Below are 24,068 nucleotides of genomic sequence, written 5' to 3'. Positions count from 1 at the left end.
TCTGTACACTTGTACAGTATGATGACTGAATTGGGCTCTGGTCTCCCCCGTGGCTAATAACAGCCTCTACGGTGGGGTATTAAATCAAGGTGTGGGTGAAAGGGTTATACTACTCCTTCCCCCAGTGCTTTGAGCCCTATCCACACATTATGTTCAACACTTGTCCTATGAGGGTGCACAGGCAGAGATCTGTACGCAGATAATTATCCTCATGTTAGGTCGAAAACACTTCCTCTCTGTACTTCCTACCCAGGTTCACTTTTAAAATTAACACAGGTACAGACATTGACACAAAGACATGCACAGACACCTGTACACTAGTACAACATACTGAGGCTGTTATCATGCGCAGGCAAAACTGGGCTAGCGGAACCAAGCCCAGGCTTTCCCGCACATGAGAACCACTGGGCTCACACCCGATCCTGGCAATGCCTTGGTGGCAAACCCGCTAAGCCAGCCACCCTCCTAAATGAGAGCCAGGACAGCGTAGTGGTTAGAGTGTTGGACTAGAACCGCGAAGACCCGAGTTCAGCTCCCCATTCAACCACGAAACTCACTGGGTGGCTCTGAGGCAGTCATGTCGCTCTCAGCCTAACCTACCTCACAGGGTTGTTGTGAGGATAAAAATAACCATGTACTTGTTGCTGTCAGGATAAAAATAACTCGGAGCTCCTCGGAGGAAGAGCGGGATAAAAGTGTAAAAATAATAAATGGGGTTAAGGGCGTTAAGGAGCACTAGCTCCCTTAATTCCATTTTTATTTTTATTTTTACACTTATATCCTGCTCTTTCTCAGAGGAGTTCCAAGGTTGCTTGCAGCCAGGGCTGGGAGACTGCGGGGCTCCTGGCCAGTGTTGGGCGGATACCCGTAATGCACCATGCACTTACGTGGTTCATTATGGGAGTTCTGGGGGCCAGGGCAAGACATCCCGGCCCATGGCCCTCTGAGCTGCCCAGGGAGGCAGCTGCATGTCTAGGTGCGCCCATACCAACAGCAAAGATCCTCTGCGGGGGAGGTAAGCTTTTTGAGGCACCCCCCCTGCCCCATCAAGCCCTTTCTCGCGGATCATGAGCTAGATAGACCAATGGTCTGACTCAGTATATGGCAGCTTCCTATGTTCCTAAATAAGTGCTTCCGGGGACTGCAGGATGGATTGTGAGAAAGGGCTCGTTTTCTAAACAGGGCTCTGGTCCTGAACCAATACATCTTTTTTCCTCGTTGGCTGCATTCACAGTTTTAAAAGAACACAGGAAGACTTGGTCACAGATCTCCCACGTCATATTTGTTTTGGCTCTGGATGTCTGTCCCAAAACTCAGGACAGTCAACATTTTAAAAAGGCTAAGGATCACACTAGACCTTCACCTGACTTGTTAGGTGTGCTTGCCATTGGGAGGTGCCTCATTTTAAAAAAAGAAAAACAGCTGCAGGGCCCTGATCCTAATCAGGTCTGGGGCATATGTGGAGGGGCTAGGGTTATTATTATTATTACATTTATATCACACTCCTCCTCCAAGGAGCCCAGAGAGGTGTGCTACATACTTGAGTTTCTCTTTCACAATAACCCTGTGAAGTAGGTTAGGCTGAGAGAGAAGTGACTGGCCCAGAGTCACCCAGCTAGTTTTATGGCTGAATGGGGATTTGAACTCGGGTCTCCACGGTCCTAGTCGGGCACTCTAACCACTACACCATGGGTTCCAGTCCTCCAGGATTGGATGGCAGTTTCCAGGAATCAACATCTATATGCAGGTGACTATTGAAAGCAATCCTGAAGATTGGCTTGATATTGTGAAAATAATGAGAAAAACGTTTCCAGGAATAGCTTCAGTCACAACTGGCAACCCTGGGAGGTGGGTTTTAACACTTTCTCAGCTATACATTGCAGATTTACCTGGGATGATCATGTAGACTCCTTCCACGGCTTTTTAATGCCAGCCTTATTTGTAATATATTGCAGAGCAATCCTATGTATGTTTACTCAGAAATACGTTCTGCTGAGTTCAATGGCACTTACTTTCAGGGAAGCATGTGCAAGTTTGCAGTCATAGGGTCAATCGAGACATTTAACTATTCATCCTATTAGGCATGCTTACAAGCAACAGAGCCTTTTCCTCCCACAGAAGAATAGCCGTGGGGGCCAGATACTGATCAGGGCTGCTGTGTGTGTGTGTGTGTGTGGGAGGAGGAGGAGGAGGTGGTTAATATTTCCCCCTTGTACATTTTCGTGTTGAAAGTCCTGCAATCCCCGGAAGCACTTATTTGCTCATGAAGCAGCTGCAAATACTTGCATTGGGGGCAAAATGTGAGGGCAAACACTTTGGGAGGAAGCTGCCATATGCTGAGTGAGGACATTGGTCCATCTAGCTCAGCATTGTCTATATTAACTGGCAGTGGCTCTCCAAGGTTTCAGGCAAGAGTCTCTCCCAGCCCTACCTGGAGATCCCAGGGACTGAACCTGGCACCTTCTGCAGGCAATGCGGATGCTCTACCACTGAGCTATGCCCCCATCCCCAAGGTTTGTCATCTTTGAGGGCAAATAGCAGTGGGGGAAACTTATCGGTAGGAATGTGCACAAATTGAGGTTCATGCACTGGTTCGAGGCCGAACAAGTTCAGACAAGGTCCGAACTGGTTCAGTGCCACAGGGAGGGTGAGGGTGTGTGGGATCTTTAAGAAAAAGGAGAACAGGTCTTTAGACCTGTTCTTCTCCACTGCAGGCAGCTTCCTGTTGCAGTGGTGGAGAGCAGGTAAGGACCTGTTCTCCTTTATCTTAAAGATCCTGCTCCCCCTCCCCACAGTGCTGAATCGGTTTGGATCTCATCCAAGCCAATTTGACACTGAACCAGTGCATGAAACTCGGTTTGTGCACATCCCTAATTATCAGTAGGAAGACAGTGCAAGGAGAAAGTGTTAAAACCCACCTACCACCTACATTTTTTGTGAGTCATTCTTCTGAAATAGTTAACTTAAAAAAATGTTGCCCAATTCATGGGAGGGTATTTTTTTTAGTTATGTTTAAAAATAAATAAATAAATAAATACTCAATTGGTGTAATCCAGTGGTTCCCAAACTTGCAGAGTCAAGAAAAGAGAAAACTTCAAATGTGCTTAAACATCAGTTAACTGATAAAGGCCTTGTTGCTTCAAGTCAAGCGACTCTTCTTCAGGGACAACTGAGCCAGTTTCTTCAGAGGAACTGCTACAACTGTCCTACGCGGTAAGTAACCATCCTGGGAACCACTGGGGTTTTCTCTTTGCCTTATTTCCTATTTGGTGCCTTTCCTCCCCCCGCCTGCCCACTGCCCAACAAATGGAGGGTTCCAACTCATATTAAGACAGGTTTTCACACTGTAGCCCTACTTCCCCATCATGTTCAGCATATGTACAATCTGTGTCCTGTGCAGTCATGCACAGATCTGTATGCACCACATACAGTTATTCACATGTTATGTTCAAGGCATGTATAGCAGTATCCTTCCAATCTGTACCTTGCATTTGAAGGAGTCTGTGCCCAGGTTCATTTTTTAAATGAATGCATGTACTGTCATTCACACATGTGGACTGATACATGTACAATGTAATGTCTGAATAGGCGTTAGAAGAAAGAAAATTCCATAGAACTCTGAGGGGCATTCTTCTCAATAGGGTGCCTTATTGTTCTTAGCTTAATTGTTCTTAGCTTAATAATCCTATGAATTTTAGTGAAGGAATCTATCAGTTAATTGATAAAGTCAGCCATTGAGGGGGGAAATAGTACTAAAGGCAAAAAACATACTTTTTTTAAAAAGTAAGAGCACACGTGGCGAGATGAACAGCATCCTAACTCCGCACACAGGAGTAGATGCCTCTTTGCAGCTGGAGATTTTGCCATCTACATTTATAAAAGTACTTGAATTATTTAATAATATTTATACTTGTAAAAAATTAAATCTATTGCCCGATTAGTTGGGAGTACCAGAGTAACTGGATGAGTTAATTTTCTTTAGTGTTAGTTGTCTGGAATATTCTTAAAGTGATCAGTCTAACCAATTAATTGATGAAACATCCTCAGAAGTGCTCAGATTGTGGGGCAAAAGGTAGGGGCCTAAAGTGAATGCTACAAACGCCCCAACCACCCACCCCAGTTTTAACCAAGTGTTTCCTGCCTCGTAGTCTTCTAAAAACAATAACTGAAAGGGTCTGTTCCAAAAGATAAGGGCCCCCTTTGGCTTCCCTGGCATTTGAACATTGTTTCTGGAAAATCAAGTTGAGCATCAAGGTGTACATGAAAATCCCATGTGAAAATTCAGTACTCTGCCTGCTGCATCATGCCTTCTAGGGCCAGACAGAAATCTGAAGGGGAGGGAGGGAGGGAAAATGTTAGCACTGGGGTTTTCAACCTTGGGTCCACAGAGGTGGTTGTACTACAACTCCCATCATCCCCAGCCACAATGGCCTGTGATCAGAGACAAAAGAGCAGAGACTGGAAATCTGTGCTAAGTTAAGAACTACCTAGTCAATCTGATTAGTCAGCTTAATTTACTGGACTTGTCATTATTTCCCCTACTTGTTCTGACTAGAAATCAGCAGTTGTCAGGACTTCAGTGTCCCATCTGGCATGACCATATTGTGTCACTTGTGCTGAAATCTCAGTCATACAAAACAAAACAACAAAAACCAATCCTTGTCTAAGAGCCAGGATGTGAAAGGGGGGGGGGGAAACCCCTACACTCTGTTGTGTGAGGCTGGCAAAGTTAGCAAGGTGTGAGCAAATGTCACAATTTACTGCTCCTTTAGGTTAAACAAATAATGATAAAATCATTGTTCCACTTATCTGTTCCCATAATTGGATCTGAGAAGGAACCCATTTGCAGAGCAAACCATGAGGCTGGGAGAGAAGAAGGAGGCTTGCTCAGGTGTGCAGCAGGTATGTGCCTCACTGTAGGGGGCTGAGTTTAGGCCTGAGTACAAACAGAGTCTTTTTTTTTTTTTTGCAAAACAAGTGCCAAGTGAAACCAAACAGCAACAGTTTGAAAGTGAAAAAGAAAACATACCAGAAACAAGCAAGTTAGGAGAATGGGCTGCAATGCAGAGGTTGGCCTTCAGCCTCCTATGCTGCAAAGGATTGCCTCCAAATTTTAGAACAATTATTTTGTTTGTCTTGCCTCCTAAATTTTAAAACAACTGAAAGCCTAGCTATCAATTAGCAGAATGAAGTTAGCAAAATAAGCACATAGATGTTTGCATAATTTGGAATACTGCAGAACTCTGTTTTTTTCTGCACAGAATTAACCTGGTACAGCATTTTATTTGTTTGTTTATTTTTATTTGCATTTATATCCTATTGTTCCACCAAGGAGCCAAGAGTGGTGTACATAGTTCTGTTTCTCCTCACAACAACCCTGTGGGGTAGGTTAGGCTGAGAGAGAAGTGACTGGCCCAGAGTCACCCAGTGAGTTCAATGGCTGAATTCTATTCAAATTCAGGTCTCCCCGGTCCTAGTCCGACACTCTAACCACTACACCACACTGACTCTTTTAGTTGTACACATAGCTTTCCTCCCAACCCTGGTTGTTCTGGGAATGAGATTCCTTCTGTTTCCAGCAGGGGCAGCTCCTCGTTTCAGGGGAGCCTTGGCAAATTGCCCTCCATGGGCCCCCTCCTCAGTGGTGGCTCCACACTTCTCTGCCCTTGAGGCAGGGCATCAAATGCTGCCCTTGTTGGTGTGCACGCTCCAAATGCACCCTCTTTGCCTTCTTTCCTTTTTTAAAAGTGGGGAGCAAGGGGGCATTTTGCTGTCTCAGTGGCACTCCAAGACCAGCATTCCTTCTCTGAAGAGTCATTCTGCCGCCACCACACCAATGCTATGGCCACAGAGGTGCTCTTTGGTAAGGATGTGCCAAAACATGATTCAGCTTCTGAATCATGGCACAATCCCTTCAAAATCAAGGTCTTACCCAGCCCCTTTTACGTGGAGGAGAGCAGGTCCATCGCTGCTCCTCCTCTGCTCACCAGCGCTTCCATATTGGTGGAGCGCCGCCCCCTCCCCAGCTATTAGCGCGTGTCAGTGGCACTCTCCCCCAGCAGCCTGTGCATGCCGGCTTCACACACGGCCTCCGCACATGAGCACCTCAATTTTAAAGGGATTGTGCTGTGATTCGGACACTAAATCACATTTTGGGACATTCCTACTCTTTGGACAGTTTCCCAATGATGTTTTGGATCCCACAGAGCTTTGGGGCAGCACCCCAATGACTCTGAGCCTTGATGCCAGCCCTGTTTCCCAATACTAGCAGTGATTAAAGAGTCCCCATTTTGACTCCAAGGGTTGCCTTGGCTGTTGTAGCTTTATGGGGCTTTACTGAGCATGTGACCTGGTCCCTTGTTATTTTTTCCGCTCTTTGCCTCACCCACTCAGAGAGGCGAACCTCATGGCAGTGACTGTCTCTTCCTCAGGATCATGCTGTCCAAATGAAGCGCTCATCTTGGATGCTAACTCTAGGTGCTGCGATAATAATACATAATGATATGGTTTGCAAGTAGCCACCCAATGGCACAGCGGGGAAATGACTTGACTTAGCAAGCCAGAGGTTGCCGGTTCAAATCCCTGCTGGTATGTTTCCAAGACTATGGGAAGCACCTATATCGGGCAGCAGCAATATAGGAAGATGCTGAAAGGCATCATCTCATACTGAGCTGGAGGAGGCAATGGGAAACCCCTCCTTTATTCTACCAAAGGCACGCACAGGACTCTGTGGTTACCAGGAATCGACACTGACTCAATGGCACAACTTTACTTTATGGTTTGCAAAAGGATAGGCTGTAGTCATTGGGATCTATACTGGATGAATCACTCAACCCCTCGGGATGAAACAGTGATCCACTAGGGGAGGGTGGGGGTGAGAAAGATCCAGGCAAAAAATAGCAGAATGGAGAGCAAGGATGTGGACAAGCTTGTTTTCCTGGAGCTTGAGAATGACTCCCGGCAGGGCTTGGGAATACCCTGTGCCCTGGGGTAGTTGCCGTCTATGCCAATGCAGGACCAGTCGTGCAGGAAAGAGCAGCACAAAGGAAACCCCTCAATGAATAATTGGCAAGTAAATTAATATACAGAAGACCAAAAACAAGGTGCACCTGGAACTGGTATCAATGGCTCCATTGGAGTAACAGGAGGGTGTCTCTATACTATTATTTAGTTGTTTGCTTTGCTTCATGTAGACAGATATGTCGATCCTGCCTTCCCAGTTCCAGAAATGTTTCTAAGGTCAAATATGCAATAAAACAACAAGCCAAGTAATCATGAGGACGAATACCAGTAGTTGCAAGACAGCAACAGCAGTTAGAGGGGGTAGATCTTTATCTCCTGCTTGTGAGCTTCCCTGGAGGTTTTTCACACATGGCTTTATGCCTCAGGGTATCTGAGGAGGGAATCTACTTTGCAGCTGCTTTGAGGCAGCTTAATTGGGTGAAGTAGATGGACAGTTCACATAGCCATTGGCTCCCCCCTTCACTCCCTGCAATCTTTCTCCTTTGTGTGTTCTCCCTGGTTGCTCTGTTTCCCCCCTCCATTTCTATCATGACTGGGCTGTGGGTGGGTAAACCCCTCCTGTATTCTACCCAAGACAACCACGGGGCTCTGTGGTCACCAGGAGTCAACACTGACTCAACAACACAATTTTACTTTATGGTTTGCAAAGGGATGGGCTGCAGTCACTGGGATCTAAATAAAGAGACCCACCACTTTAAAAAGGTGCCTCTTTGCTCAGTTAGCAGGTTTGGTTGGTCACTGTGGGAAACAGGATGCTGGAGTAGATTGGCCATGGTCTTATCTGGCAGGGCTCATCTAAGGGAATCAGCAATCATGAACAATGTACAAAAACAAGTATGGACCCGCCACAAAATGTTGCAGCATATCCCTAGTGCAAATGTTATCTGAGCCTGTGGCTGAATATGTTGAAAAAACCAAAGTTATTAACAAAAACAGGAGTCCCTGCTGTAGCCTGGATCTTACTTCATATGCAAATTATATTTTTTTCGGGTTTTGGCTTTGGGTTTTTTTGAGCACTGGTATTCAATCCCACTTCGTTTTCATCCTGTTGTGACTGACATAAGAACAGCCCTACTGGATCAGGCCCAAGGCCCATCTGGAAGCCTACAGGCAGGAGTTGAGGGCATGCCCCTCTCTCCTCTTATTATTCCCCTTCAACTGGTACTCAGAGGCATCCTGCCTCTATAGCCCTCCCACTAGTAGCCGTTGATAGACCTCCCCTCCATGAAGTTCTCCAAACCCCTCTTAAAGCCTTCCTGGTTGTTGGCTGTCACCACATCTCGTGGCAGAGAATTCCACAAGTGGATTATGCGTGGTGTGAAAAAGTACTTCCGTTAGTCGGTGCTAAATTTTCCGCCAATCAATTTCATGGGATGACCCCTGGTTCTAGTGTTATGTGAGAGGGAGAAGAATTTCTCTCTATCCACTTTCTCCACACCATGCATGGTTTTATAGACCTCGATCATGTCTCCCCGCAGTCGTCTTTTTTTCGCCCCAGGTGTTGTAGCCTTGCTTCATAGGAAATGTGCTCTAGGCTTCTGATCATCTTGGTTGCCCTCTTCTGCACCTTTTCCAGTTCTGCAATGTCCTTTTTAGACGTGGTGACCAGAATTGTACGCAGGACTCCAGGTGTAGTCGCACCATCGTTTTGTATAAGGGCATTATAATATTATCCATTTTATTTTGAATCTCCTTCCTAATGATCCCTAGCATGGAATTGGCCTTTTTCACAGCTGCCGCACATTGAGTCGACACTTTCAACGAGCTGTCAACCACAACCCCAAGATCCCTCTCCTGGTCCGTCACCGACAGCTCGGATCCCATCAGTGTATACTTGAAGTTGGGGTTTTTTGTCCCAATGTGCATCACTTTACACTTGCTAACACTGAACCGCATTTGCCATTTTGTCACCCACTCCCCCAGTTTGGAGAGATCCTTTTGGAGCTGCTCACAATCCATTTTGGATTTCACTACCCGGAAGAGTTTGGTATCATCTGCAAATTTGGCCACATCGCTGCTTACCCCTGCTTCTAGATCATTTATGAATAAATTAAAAAGCACCGGTCCCAGTACAGATCCTTGGGGGACCCCACTTCTTACTTCCCTCTATTGTGAAAACTCTCCATTTATACCTACCCTCCATTTCCTGTCTTTCAACCAGTTAGCAATCCACACATGTACTTGTCCCCTTATCCCCTGACTGCTAAATTTTTTCAGGAGTCTTTGATGAGGAACTTTGTCAAAAGCTTTTTGGAAGTCCAGGTATATTATGTCAACTGGATCACCTCAGTCCACACACTCGTTGACACTCTCAAAGAACTCCAAAAGGTTGGTGAGGCAAGATTTACCATTGCAGAAGCCATGCTGGTTCTCTCCCAGCAGAGCCTGTTCTTCTATGTGCTTTACAATTTTATCCTTGAGGATGCTTTCCATCAATTTGCCAGGAACGGACGTTAAGCTAACCAGCCTGTAATTTCCCGGATCACCCCTGGATCCCTTTTTGAAAATCAGTATTACATTTGCTACTTTCCAGTCCTCCAGTACAGAGCCTGATTGCAGGGATAAGTTATTTTGGCAAGGAGGTCGGCAATTTGACATTTGAGTTCTTTGAGGACTCTTGGATGGATGTCATCCAGTCCTGGCAATTTGTTAGTTTTTAGTTTTTCCAGACAGTTTAGAACATCATCTCTTGTCACTTCTATCTGACTCAGTTCTTTAGCCTCCATCCCCAAAAAGCCTGTTTCAGGAACAGTTATATGCTCTGTATCCTCTGCCGTGAAGACGGACGCAAAGAACTCATTTAGCTTCTCTGAAACCTCCACATCCTCCTTAATAATCCCTTTCACTCTCTCATTGCCTAATGGTCCAACCGCCTCCTTGGCAGGTTCCCTGCTTATGATGTGTTTAAAGACATTTTTGTTATTCCCTTTGATGCTTTTAGCTAAATGTTTCTCAAACTCTCTTTTTGCCTCCCTTATTGTCACCTTGCATTTCTTTTGCCAGAGTTTGTGTTCCTTTCTGTTCTCTTCATTTGGACAGGCCTTCCAATTTCAGAAGAAAGTCTTATTCTCTTTTATGGCTTCCTTGACATTACCTGTTATCCATGCTGGCATCAGGGGTGTACCTAGGGGAGAGGGGGCCTGTGTTCATCCCTCTCTCAGGCGGACCCCCCAGAGTGAGGGAGACAATGAAGAAAATAGGGAGGGATGGAGCTGGAGGGCCCTCAGGAGCTGGGGGCCCGTGTTCTTTGAACCCTTTCGTTCAATTATAGCTATGCCCCTGGCTGGCATCATCCTGGTCTTAGTGGTACCTTTCCTCCTTTTGGGTATACAATCTAACTGGGCTTCTAGTATTGTGGTTTTGAGTAAATTCCATGCATTCTAGAGCGAAGTGACTCTCCTGATTTTCCCTTTCAGCTTTCTTTTCACCATACTTCTCATTTTGGAGAAGTTTCCTCTTCTGAAATTCAAAGTGTCTGTGTTAAACTACCTTGGTGCTCTCCCTGCATGTATGCTGAATTTGATCGCACTATGGTCACTGTTCCCTTAAGGGTCGATGACACTGACATCCCACACCAGGTCCTGGGTGCCACTGAGAATTAAGTCCAAGGTTGCCTTCTCTCTGATTCGTTCCAAGACCAACTGTCCTAGGGCACAGTCATTTAGCGTATCTAGAAATCTGACCTCTTTGTAATTACCTGACTGTAAATTTACCCAGTCTACTTGTGGGTAATTGAAGCCACCCATTAGTACTTCCCTGCCTCTTCTTGAAGCCTCCCTGAGTCTTGAGGGAGTATCCAAGCTGAGAAACTTTCCACTCTTTTTGTTCCAGTCCTTCCCCACCTCACCACTGAGTTCCATTAGCTCCACGCACTTGGTTGTCTGTTAAGTGCCCTCTGAACATTCCACTCCACTGAATTACATTGGGGCAATTTTTTGTGAAACAGATGTATCTGGGGGGGGGGAGGGAAAGATGTATGTCAAATACATAAAAACATCAATTTTAAAAAAAACACCCCCAAAACCCCTGACGTATTTGCAGGTTACCTTGAGTCTGTCGGCATACTTCCCTCTCATCCACAGCTGCTTCATTTATGCATCCATAAGGATAATGACATTTCCAACTCTTTTGGAAACAGATATCAGATGCATTAGAATATGTTGCTGGGGTAGAGAGTTCCACAGCACAGTGATATTCTGCTGGTCAGGGAGCATTGTGGGGAGTAAATGGTGCCAGTCAGAACACAATTTTATGTATGTATGTATGTATGTATATGATACATTTATATACCATCTATAACAAAAATCTCAAGGTGGTTCACAATCAAACAAAATAGCCAAAACTTTTAAAAACAAACATTGAAAACATATATGAAATTCAAGTTAAAACAATAAATCAATAACAATTCAGTTAAAAGCCTGGCTGAACAGGTTTTCAATAGTTTTCTAAAAACCATCAGGGGTGAAGCAAGCATCTCTTATTCAACAGTAGGTGTGCTCCACAACCCCAGGGCAACTATAGAGAAGACTCACCTCTGAGTCACCAACAGACAAACTGGCGGCACCCTCAGACAAACCTCCTTTGACATCGGTCCTGGTGCTGCGAGAGTGGCAAAAATCTAAAAACCCATCGTCGCCCCAAGGGAAAGGAAGGGCATTTTTGGACAGCCAATTTTTGGACAGATTTTTGGACAGCCAATCTGGATGCTGCTGAGTATGACTTGAAGGTGTTCTGTGGAAACTACCACCTGATCCATTGTGGGATTAAATATTGAACATTCTCACATTTTCCAGCAACTGTTAATGGTCAGTTTATTCACATGCTGATTCTGAAGCTGGTCCAGGACAGGGGGTAGGACGGTAGCTCAGTGGAAGGAAGAGCACATGCTTGAGATCCAGAAAAGTCCCAGGTTACACAGCACACAGAAAGCTGCCTTATGTTGAATCAGACCATTGGTCCGTATAGCTCAGTATAGCCTACACTGACTGGCAGCGGCTCTCCAAGGTTTCAGGCAAGAGTCTCTCCCAGCCCTACCTGGGGATGCCAAGATTTGAACCTGGGACCTTCTGCATGCAAAACAGATGCTCTAGCACCAAGCCACAGCCATATCCCCCATCTCTATCATCTTTAGTTAAAGAATCTCAGGGCAGCAGCACTGGAAAAGGGCTGAGCCTAAGAGACACTGCAGAGTCACTGCCAGTCAGAGCTAGGGATGTGCGTGAATTGCGATACGTGCACAGATTCGAAGAACAGATCGGGCACTTTTAAAAACAAGGAGAACAGATCTGTACCTGTCCCTCCGCTACTCCACGCAGCTTCCTGCTGCGATGGCGCACTCCCCCATGACCCCCCCTGCATGGTGGCGGTGCCACGGTGGGACGCACATGGCCTCCGCCACTGTGCGAGGGGTGCTGGGGATGCGCCTCCACAAGCAGGAAGCTGCGTGGAGCAGCGGAGGAGCAGGTACGGACTTGCTCTCCTCACTTTGAAAGGTGCCCGATCTGTCCTTCGAATCTGTGCACGAATCGCAATCTGTGCACATCCCTAGTCCGAGCAGGCATTAGACCAGATGGACCAGTGGCTAGACAGTAGAAGCCAGCAGGGGCGAGGCTGAGGCAGAGGAGGCCCGTGTTCGCCCCTCAGAGTGAGGGAGATAATACAGAAAATAGGAAGGGTGGAGCTGGGGAGCCCCTCAGGAGCTGAGGGGCCCAGGTTCTTTGAGCCCATCCTCTCAGTTATAGCCACACCCCTGGAAGGCTGCTTCCGGTATTCATAGCTAGATCCATGAATGCAGCAAAAAAATATGTGGAAAAGACCCTCTAGTGATGTGTACTGGGGGAAAGGATTTACCTTCTATGAGCATTCCAAATATGTGTGTGTGTGGTTAACTCTGTTTTCTTCAGGGAAATGCTGCAGGGTATGTGAGCCTAGCTTCTAGGCAGCTGACATGGCCCAGAGATAATGCAGATTGGGCCCTTCTGCAAGCCAAGCCAAGGCCGGAGTCAGCTTTACAGCTCTTCTCCTTCCATCTTTGCCCTGAGGGTCAAGCAATAATCTTATCTCATCTTCTCCCCAGGCATATAAAAAGAGCAGTGGGAATGAGGAGCACAGGGCCAGAATGATTGAGATGCAGAGGAGCTAAAACAAGGGGCCTGGGGTGCTGGGGAAAAGGCCCGCTTCCTTGGGCCATCCTTCTGTCAACTGGGCCAGAGCAAGACTCGGCAGAAGAAGAGCGGTCCGAGGGAGAAGGCAATCACAGCAAGGTCCAAAGAGTGCACTATTTATTTATTTGAAATATTTGTACCCCACCCCTCCAGTACATTACTGCTCGGGGCAGCTCACAACATTTATAAAATAGTTGCAATAGAAAATCAGACTAATAAAATCAACCACATTAAACAAGTGAAAAAATACAAGCTAAAACCACAATCAGAATCAGCTTTTAAAACTCCAAATTAAATTCTATTAAAAGCTAAAAATGAAGAATTATAAAAACTGAAGACTAAAATACCCGACCAGATATAAGCAACAGGTGAAACATTTAAAAAGTCTCTTGAAAAAGATCTGTGCTGAGTTTAGCTTAAAACAAAACAAAACAAAACAAAACACTGAGGGAGGGAGCAGGTCAAAGCTCTTTGGGGAGAGAGCATGGTGAAGGAGCCAGAGGCCATGGGAGTTGGCAGTGACATTCCAGAATCAGGGCCACACCTCTGGATGCAGAGATAGCTGGCCTAGGGGTATGGCTATCATTGAGCAGATGGGTTCAAAGAACCCAGGCGCCCCCCCCCAGCTCCACCCCTCCCTATCTGCTTCATTATCTCCCTCACTGGGGGGGGGGCACCAGAGAGAGGGTAAACATGGGCCCCCTCTCCACTAGGTGACCCCACCCCTGGATTAACACTGGAGGTAATACATTATTCTCACACTCAGAACTGTTTTCTTGGTCAGTTTTCAGAGCAATGGCCCTAGAAGCATAGGAAGCTGCCTTATATTGAGTCAGACCAATGGTCCATCTAGCTCAGTATTGCCTACGGACTTGCAGCTGGTCTCCAAGGTTTCAGGCAGGAGTCTCTGTCCCAGCCTTACCTGGGACTTTTACACACATCAGGCTTTACTGGGAGGCTTGACTGCGAACTCAAAGTTGTCCCCCCAAACTGACACAAGTGCATTTTTTTACTCCGGATATAAATCGGGCTACACTCTAACACACAATGAAAAACCCGAATTGTGTGTGGACTGCTCCCCAATCACTAGCAGGGACTTCAGAGTGAATCTGGCCTATAGGTGAATGCACGGCCTCCATTCCGGAGGAGAAGTGAGTTAAAGGGCTTTAAAGCCCCTTGTGAAAAACATCCTGGAGATGCCAGGGATAACCCCTGCTAACTCAGCAAAGAGGCACCTTTTAACGTGGTGATTCTCTTTATTTAGCAGGGGGAAAGTAACTGGCCCTATCCACCCCCAGCACAGTATCCTTCCAGTGACTGTTGCTGGTGTCTACCTTAAGTTTCTTTTTAGATGGTGAGCCCTTTGGGGACAGGGATCCATCTTATTTATTTGTTATTTCTCTGTGTAAACCGCCCTGAGCCATTTTTGGAAGGGCAGTATAGAAATCGAATGAATGAATGAACCCAGCACCTTCTGCATGCAAAGCAGATAATCTTCTACCAAGCTATGACCTCATTCCCCATACCGGGGGGGGGGGGGATATCTTAGAGCAGAGAGTACTCATATGTAGTCACCCATCCAAATGCAAACCAAGGTGAATGCTGCTAAGTAAAGGGGATAATTCGTGCTCATTATATTTTATTTATTTATTTGTTTGTTTGTTTGTTACATTTATATCCCTCTCTTCCTCCAAGGAGCCCAGAGCGGTGTACTACATACTTGAGTTTCTCCTCACAACAGCCCTGTAAAGTAGGTTAGGCTGAGAGAGAAGTGACTGGCCCAGAGTCACCATTATAGCCACCTAATGGTGCAGTGGGGAAGTAACTTGCCTAGGGAGCAAGAGGTTGCCAGTTCGAATCCCTGCTAGTATGTTTCCTAGACTATGGGAAACTCCTATATCGAGCAGCAGCGATATAGGAAGATGCTGAAAGGCATCATCTCATACTGTGCGGGAGATGATGATGATGATTTATTCAGTTTCTATCGAATGAAAATCGAGATGGCAATGGTAAACCCCCCCTGTATTCTACCAAAGACAACCACATGGCTCTGTGGGCGCCAGGAGTTGACACTGACTCGATGGCACAACTTTACCACAAGACGGGCTCTCCACCCCAGAGAGATGTTCCCTTTGTAACTGCAGGATAGCTCCATTTGTATGGCCATTTGGTATCTTGTCCTCCCCTTTGCCGGGACAGGCAGACCTCAGGGATGGGACTTCCTTTGCCGACTATGGTGGAGCCTTTGGGCTTCTTCCACATTCGCCAGCTGTATGCTATGTCAGAGAATCATTGGCCTGGAGTCTCCAGAGAATCGGTATCAATCTCCTCTTGCTACTGAAAGCAGTCCTGCAGATTTTAATAGCTTGATGTTATGAAACGTATTGGGGGTGGTGGTGGAAAAAGCAATCTGTAGGAATCGCTTCAGTCAAAACTGGCGATTCTAATGGAGCATTTCCCCTTCTTCCTCTCTTGGGATGACGTCTCTGCCCTCGAGGGCTTTTGGTGCCCTAGGCCAGAGATCACTGTTTGTGAAGTGGGGGCTGCTGCAGCTGCCAAGAGGGCTCATTCCATGGATGTGGAGAGAGAGAACCTGGGCAGAGAGAAAGACCTCATGTGCAGTGGGTGGAGGAGGGAGGAAGAGAAAGTGTGCATGTGTGGTGCATGCCTCGGCATGCAGTGTGAGGGTTGTTGTGCTGGGAGGCAGGCCTGCAGCACCCTGGAGGCAAACACCTTGGGAGGAGAGCTGGTCTTGTGGTAGCAAGCACGAATTGTCCCCTTTGCTAAGCAGGGTCTGCCCCAGTTCGTATTTGAATGGGAGACTATATGTGTGAGCACTGTAAGATATTCCACATCGGGGATGGGGCTGCTCTGGGAAGAGCACCTGCATGTTTGCATGCAGAAGGTTCAAAGCCCTTCTCCACACACCCCCGGCATCTCCAAGATAGGGCTGAGAGAGACTCCTGCCTGCAACCTTGGAGAAGCCGCTGCCAGTTTGGGTAGACATTACTGCGTTAGATGAACCAGTGGTCTGACTCGGTAGAAGGCAGCTTCCTATGTTCCTGTGTAGAGCAGTTATCTTTGAGGTCCACTTGCAGCAGGGACAAATCTGATTCACTGTATGTGGCACCAGCACTTTCCTCCTAAGGCAAGCCATTTCCTTCCTTCAGTTATCCAGGCTGGGTTGGTTGAATTATGGTCTTGTTTCTTGTTGTTGTTTGTTTTTTGACAGGGCTGTAAGCCTGGGCCATTGCCAGTAGTGGGGATTAGGTGAGACCTAACACTCAGTGGGTTTAACTCCTACTCAGGGAACGGATTGGGCAGGCTGCCTTTGGGTGTGACAGAGCCATAAATCACAAGAGGCAACCTTTTGTTTCCATAATCCTTTGTTACCCAAGGGTGTAATTGGCCCCTGCATTCATTTTTCCTCCTGTCCAGCTACCCTGCAAATTTACCTCTGTCTCTGCAGAATCCTTTCTTTCTCCATGCTCCAGCGGTGACCTTCTCTTATTACCCTCTGCCTTGCTGTCACTGCTGAATTAACTGTGAGTCAAGGGGAGGCGGCTGCCCAAAAGGGTAAGTGCTGTGCTTGGTGATCACGTGGACATGAAGCTGGGCAATTATTCTGTTCCATTTGGCACCAGCAGCAGGCCTCTGCAAACAGCCTGGTTTCAAAGGCCTCCTTTGCACCAGATAAAGGTAGAATTCAGAGAGGGAGGGAGGGAGAACGAGAGAGAAGAAAGAAAAGGCTTTGAGTCTTGCAACATCCCAGGATTATGCAAGTCAGTTAAATGATAGCAAGCTTACCTTGGGCAAGAACACCAATATTCTCACACTGCATCACTGGTCTAGGGAATTCACCCTTCTTCCAAGTAGCCAAAGTCGAATATCCCCCCTGGCAACACGCTGTGCACAAGCTGGGCTTAAGGTGTCCCCTAAGGAGAAATGTGGCCGTGGTGAGCCCCAGCAAAATCTGGCAAATCGGGCGAGGATGGGGCCATGGCTCATTGGGAGTGTATCTGCTTTGCATGCACAAGGTCCCAGGTTTGATTCCTGGCAGCTGGGAAAGACTTCTGCCTGAAACCTTGGAGAACTGCTGTCAATCAATGCAGACAATACTGAGAGAGATGAACCAATGGTCTGACTCAGTATAAGGCAGCTCCCAATGTTCTATGGATGGAGAGTGCTGGGGAGCAATGTCCTTTCCAGCCCTTTCTCAGTAGAGCTCCATACATGCTGAAAGCTTAACTTTTTTTTAAAAAAAGGATAATATACAACTCCCTGGCAAAGCACCCAAGGCAGACCTAGAGCGTGCTGTTTCCTTGTAGGCTCAGGAGAGAGTGGGAGAGGGGAGTCTGGGCTATACTTAAGGGGACAGTGCACATTTAATGCCCTCTGCATGGATACAAGGCACACTTAGCATTGCAGAAGGCACTGGCTAAACACATACAGGTGAAACTCAGAAAATTAGAATATCGTGCAAAAGTCCATTAATTTCAGTAATGCAAATTAAAAGGTGAAACTGATATATGAGACAGACGCATTACATGCAAAGCGAGAGAAGTCAAGCCTTAATTTGTTATAATTGTGATGATCATGGCGTACAGCTCATGAAAACCCCAAATCCACAATCTCAGAAAATTAGAATATTACATGGAACCAAGAAGACAAGGATTGAAGAATAGAACAATATCGGACCTCTGAAAAGTATACAGTGTACTGTGCTTGATTGGCCAGCAAACTCACCTGACCTGACCCCATAGAGAATCTATGGGGCATTGCCAAGAGAAGGATGAGAGACATGAGACCAAACAATGCAGAAGAGCTGAAGGCCGCTAATGAAGCATCCTGGTCTTCCATAACACCTCATCAGTGCCACAGGCTGATAGCATCCTTGCCACGCCGCATTGAGCCAGTAATTGCTGCAAAAGGGGCCCAAACCAAGTACTGAATACATATGCATGCTTATACTTTTCAGAGGTCCGATATTGTTCTATTCTACAATCCTTGTCTTCTTGGTTCCATGCAATATTCTAATTTTCTGGGATTGTGGATTTGGGGTTTTCGTGAGCTGTACGCCATGATAATCACAGTTATAACAAATTAAGGCTTGACTTATCTCGCTTTGCCTGTAATGCGTCTGTCTCATATATCAGTTTCACCTTTTAATTTGCATTACTGAAATTAATGGACTTTTGCACGATATTCTAATTTTCCGAGTTTCACCTGTATGTATGATGGTGGTAGTGGGGATTAGCTAGGTGGTGACCAAGCCAGGGTCCGCCATAAAACTAAAGAACAGTTGCACTGCATGCCAAGCCTCTCTGCTGAGCAACACTATCCTCCGTTTCAGACTTGTATGTAAACTATATAAATAAGGCCTGACCCAAATCAGGGGTCCAGTATTGACAATGCTTAGTTTAAGATGGAGTCACGCAGACTTTATTATTACTACATTTATATCCCACTCTTCCTCCAAGGAGCCCAGAGCGGTGTACTACATACTTAAGTTTCTCTCTCACAACAACCCTGTGAAGTAGGCTAGGCTGAGAGAGAAGTGACTGGCCCAGAGTCACCCAGCTAGTTTCATGGCTGAATGGGGATTTGAACTCGGGTCTCCCCGGTCCTAGTCCAGCACTCTAGCCACTACACCACGCTGGCTCTCTGGTTTTCTGGGCAGAAAACCAGCCCACCACCTCCTCCTGCCTGCCCGCCAACCAATTCCCAGCAGTCAGGCCGGCCCACTGCTGCCTGCTGCTCCCGGCAGCCGGCCCGGCCCTCCACCCCCTGCTCCCGGTGGCCGGCTGCCCACTGGGGCCAGCATCCCTATTTTCTCCTTCCCCGTTGCTAATGGGCATCTGCTCGCAAACTCTCGTGAGAGCTGCCACGCATGGGATTAGCGAGAGGTATGCCTAGGATAAATAAATATGTAGAAGATAGTGCCTTTGTATGAGCAGAATGCTTTCCCATGCAGGCAGATGACAGGGTCACAGTGCAAAACGTTGCAGAAAAAACTTGCAAATGAAACCAGTCTACTCATTTTGTAATCTGCTGCCACCTCCTGGTTAGACTCCATACCTGCATTCAAATCAAGGAAGTATTCCGGGAACTGAGTTTTGTTTCCATGACTAGCATCAAGACTGCCATCAGGACTGCATGGGAGAAGAGGAAGGATTTAGTTTTTTCCTACTCCGTTTGTCTGGACCCATGAACATGATCACCCCAGATAAGAGCTCATCATCAGCCTTCAACTGCTGCCTGCATTTGCATGAAAAGCTCATTGTTCTGCATATTTTGTATCCAAATGTGCTGCCCTCTCACCCCGCAGGTGATCCAGAGAAACAGGAAGAATGAATGATAGGGCAGCAGCAGGGGTGGGGTTGCCTGTATTCCACTGTTATAGGGCATAGATGGGGTGTAAGTGGGGGTAATCAGGGGCCATAGTAGCAGTGCTGTATCTGTTTTAACCACTTTCAACTTAAACTAGTTACAACTTAGATTGCGAGGCGTACGGCTGCCAACATTTCATTGCCAGAATGAAGGACACCAGTTTGGGGGAGCTGGTGGGGTCTGACTTGGGGAGGGTTTGAGGGGGCAAGGTGTATGCAGTGGTAATCGAGAGCCTGCGTATCATTGATCTATATGTAATTGAATTATATGCTATTGAATAATGCCAGCATAGTTATAATTTAGAACATATTCAAGTTATACCACTTTTCAACCAAAAACTTCTCAAAAGAGGAAGCTGCTCGCCCCAACACCAAAATGAGGGACAAATGCTGTCCCTAAAGGGACCAACATTTCATCCCTGAAATGAGGGACGTCCTGCGTAATGAAGGACAGTTGGCAACCCTAGGCGAGACACTTCACACAACCTGTGTGAAGCGCCAGACGGGGTTTGTCAGGGAGTGCGGGCTTATCCCGCTCTCCCCGCAGACGATCAAACCCCTAGCCCTGGGCAGATGGATCAGCTGCCCACATGACTACCGGCTCGGTCACGAAGCCGGTGGGGTCTGTGGGGATCCCACGATGCCCGACGCAGTGGGGGGACCCCCAACACTGGGAGGCTGCTTATAGACTCCTAGTCAGGGGTCTACTCATGTGTTGCCGTGACAAGGTTAACAGAGCAATTGCTCAGCCTCATTTAAGGGGAGGGCGAATTAGGCAGGCTAGCCACCTTGGAACTACCAGGCTCACCTGCAAGCCTGGTGGTTCTGATGATCACTAGGAAGCAGGCTAGGCTCCCTTAGCCCGCTTTCTAGAGATCGTGGGAATAGGCTCTGCTTCTCCTCTGCTTATTGATATATTCATGGTTCGCCCAGTTGTTGTTAGCCAGCAATGATAGGTTTCACACACCAGCACTATCTAGTGATCATCACTTGCATGATTTTCATGATCCTGATACCTGGAGAGTGGTAAGTTGCGGAATTTAACAATCTTTATGTATGCAACCACGGCGGCTAGAATAGTATATGCGCAGAAATGGAAGAACAATGAAATGCCCTCAAAAGAAGATTGGCTGATAAAAACTTTGGAATATGCTGAGATGGCAAAACTTACAGTACTGATAAGGGATGAAAACCGGGAATGTTTTAAAGGAGATTGGAAACCATTCTTACTATACTTAAAGAACTATTTTTCTAATATTGATTTTTCAGCAGGGTTTGAAATTTAGTAATAATAGCAGGTCGGGTAGAGTAAAATCGAGTTTGTAAGGTATAGGGTATATGTTTTGAATTACTATAGCAATGGTTGAATTGTATAATTAGTGATTCGCACAGATTGGCGAGCGGGAAGTCAACATTTGTTTAATTGGAGGTAATGAGATTGTTATATTGTAAAAACCAATAAAATTTTTAAAAGCAGAGAGTGGTAAGTGGCTTGGCCAGTCATTGATGGCTGTTAATGTTAACACGGGACAGTCGGCAACCAGAACCACAGAGTCCTCTGGTAGGGAGGGGGAAGAGAAAGGAGCTGCAGCTCATGAGCATCACCTTTATTTCATTATTAGTGAAAATAACTGATTTGATCTAAGCCAGAGGTTCTTCCCATTAGCTGAAAATAAGGCACAAAAGGGACAGACAATTCTGGACTGAAATAAGGGACCTCCCTGCTAATAAGGGCCTGTTGGGAACCTTAAATGACTGCAGGGCGTACTTGCCAGGCTGCTTAATCAGCACCCCAGTCGTTGCTCTTTGCAAATGAGGAAGAGAGAAAAGTTGGTCATAGATGTGCAGAGTTGGAGGAGGCTACTTTGTTGGCCCATCATCGAGCTCAGCCCACTGCTTGATGCAGGAAATCCAGATCTAGAGCATCCCTAACAAGTGACTGTCCAGCCCCTGCTTGACCCCCCAGCAAGGGGAAAAAACAAGCTAATTGGTTCCATTGTCAAACTACTCTTGCTATTAAGAAGTTTCTTTGAATGCTTAATTGAAATCTGTCTTCCTGTAATGTACGCCCACTAGGTCTGGTGTAGCAAAGACCAATTCTTTGCCATCTTCCTTGTGATAGGCCTTCAGGTATTTGAAAAGGGCTGTCATGTCTAACCCCGCCCACCTCCAAGTCTACTCATCTCCAGATTAAACACATTCTGTTCCTTCAACCTTTTCTTACAGGGCTTGCTTTCCAGAGCCCTGATGGTCTTCTTTGACATCCTCTGAATCTGCTCCAATTTGTCTACATCTTTTTTAATGAGTACCCAGAATGTTGGGGGCAATATGCTAATCATTGTAAACTGCTTAGAGAGCTTTGGCTATAGAGCGGTATATAAATGTAAGTGCTATTGCTATTGCTAAATGGACTCCAGATGAGATCTGATTAGTGCAGAATAAAATAGAACTATTACTTCTTATGACTTGGAAACAATATGATTCTATTAATGCAGCCTCTTAGCCCTCTTTGCAGTAGCATCACACTGCTGTGCTGATTTCCAATCAGCTTATTTTATTAATAATAATAATAATAATAATAATAATAATAATGTCCAACCACACTGGACAGGTCTCACCAGAGGAGTCAGACGAAGAGTGCCTCTCCCATCAACAATATGGTGAGACATAACTTTAATAAATCTATACTGGATTGGTCGTTGCCCGGGTCAAGAAGGACCGCGCCAGGTGCTGGAGTCCCTGGACATCTGGTGGAAAGTGGGCAACAGGACTCAGGATCTTCAGTTGAGCAACTGGGGCTGGAGACTGCAGAGTTACTGGAAGAAACGTCGTTTAACCGGAAAAAATATGCGAAAAATGCCAACAAGGATCGACATAGCAATACAAGGGGATAGCAGAATAGAAGAAAAAGAAATAGAAAAAATCACAAAATACAAAGATCTACAAATTGAAATTGAAAGGCTGTGGCAGAAGAAGACCAAAATAATCCCAGTGGTAACTGCTGCCCTCGGTGCAATTCCAAAACAACTTGAAGAGCACCTCAACACCATAGGGGCCACAGAAATCACCATCAGCCAATTACAAAAGGCAACTTTACTGGGAACAGCCTATATTCTGCAACGATATCTATAATAACCACAACAACATTGACAATAAAATCCAGCCATCCCAGGTCCTTGGGAAAGACTCGATGTCTGGATAAAACAAACCAGTCAATAACACCTGTCTGTGTAAACAAGAAATAATAATAAATATACATTTATATACCCATCCCATAACCTACACATTTGATATTTAGCCTGCTTTTAAGTTCTTATGAGATCAGCGTGTGCCTAACAACTATGTGTCCCTAATAATTAGTGTTTACGGACAGAAACCAAATTTACAGCAAATGGCAGGGGGTCCTAAGGGACCCTGACTGTGGTATTTTTATTTCAGTTTTTCTACGCAAAATTTAAGCCATTTACATTTAACCACCCAGATTAACCGCCCAAGTATAACATGTTTAAGCCACCAGATACAAACCAAACTCACAGCACATGGGGAAGGGGAGAGTACATGTGAGCACTGTAAGATATTCCCCTAAGGGGATTGGGCCACTCTGGGAAGAGCACCTGCATGTTTGCTTGCCTGCAGAAGGTTCCAAGTTCCCTTCCTGGCATCTCCGAGATAGGGCTGAGAGAGACTCCTGCCTGCAACCTTGGAGAAGCCGCTGCCAGTCTGAGACGATACTGAGCTAGATGGACTAATGGTTTAACTCAGTATATGGCAGCTTCCTATGTTCTTATGTCCTGATGTACCTTGATGCCACCCTCCACTCCCAATCTGCCAACTTGAAACAAGATGGTGGTCACTCAAATTATAAGCATGACCCCTTCAAAACTGTATTGTGGGAAAATGGTGGAGAAACAAGTCCACTTTCCAAGAATGAGAATCAAATTTTACCAAATGCATTTCATTCCATACCCTTAATGTCACTTAGATGTGGCTCCATTACTTCTGCTTAGAACTATTTGTTTTTGCATAAGTGTAGACTGTTGCATTTCGTTTTGTTTCTTTCAGCTAAGTTTTCCATTCTGTTAAGGTCATTCTGAATTTTATTCCTGTCTCCTGAGATGTTAGCTATCTCTCCCAGTTTTGTGTCATATGCAAATATGATGAGAATTCCCTTTGCTCTTTCATCTAAGTCATCAATAAAAATATTGAAGAGGACTGAGCCCAGGACAAAACCCTGTGGCACTCATCAAAGTCTCCTTCCAGTCTGATGAGAAGCCATTGATGAATACTAATTTTCTAACTAGGTGTGAATCCACCTGATGATATTATCATGTAGCCCAATTTTACTGATTTGCTAACCAAACCATCATGGAAAACTTTGTTGGATGTTGAGATCAAGATGAGAATATAAGAACAGCTCCGCTGGATCAGGCCCAAGGCCCATCTAGTCCAGAATCCTGTTTCCCACAGTGGCCCACCAGATGCCTCTGAGAAG

The 24,068-nt window shown here is 46.0% G+C and overlaps 1 long non-coding RNA gene across 1 annotated transcript; it reads left to right on the top strand.

The window, feature by feature from the left end:
• Positions 1-2,433: 2,433 nt before the first annotated feature.
• On the top strand, positions 2,434-22,846 carry LOC128324862 (uncharacterized). Its single transcript, XR_008307137.1, has 3 exons — positions 2,434-2,513; positions 3,075-3,213; positions 22,188-22,846. It is a non-coding gene; the product is annotated as an uncharacterized LOC128324862 (long non-coding RNA).
• Positions 22,847-24,068: the final 1,222 nt, after the last annotated feature.

The sequence above is a fragment of the Hemicordylus capensis genome, chromosome 4 (genome assembly GCF_027244095.1).
Source record: "Hemicordylus capensis ecotype Gifberg chromosome 4, rHemCap1.1.pri, whole genome shotgun sequence".
Lineage (NCBI taxonomy): Eukaryota > Metazoa > Chordata > Lepidosauria > Squamata > Cordylidae > Hemicordylus > Hemicordylus capensis.
This window is presented reverse-complemented; position numbering and strand designations above follow the sequence as displayed.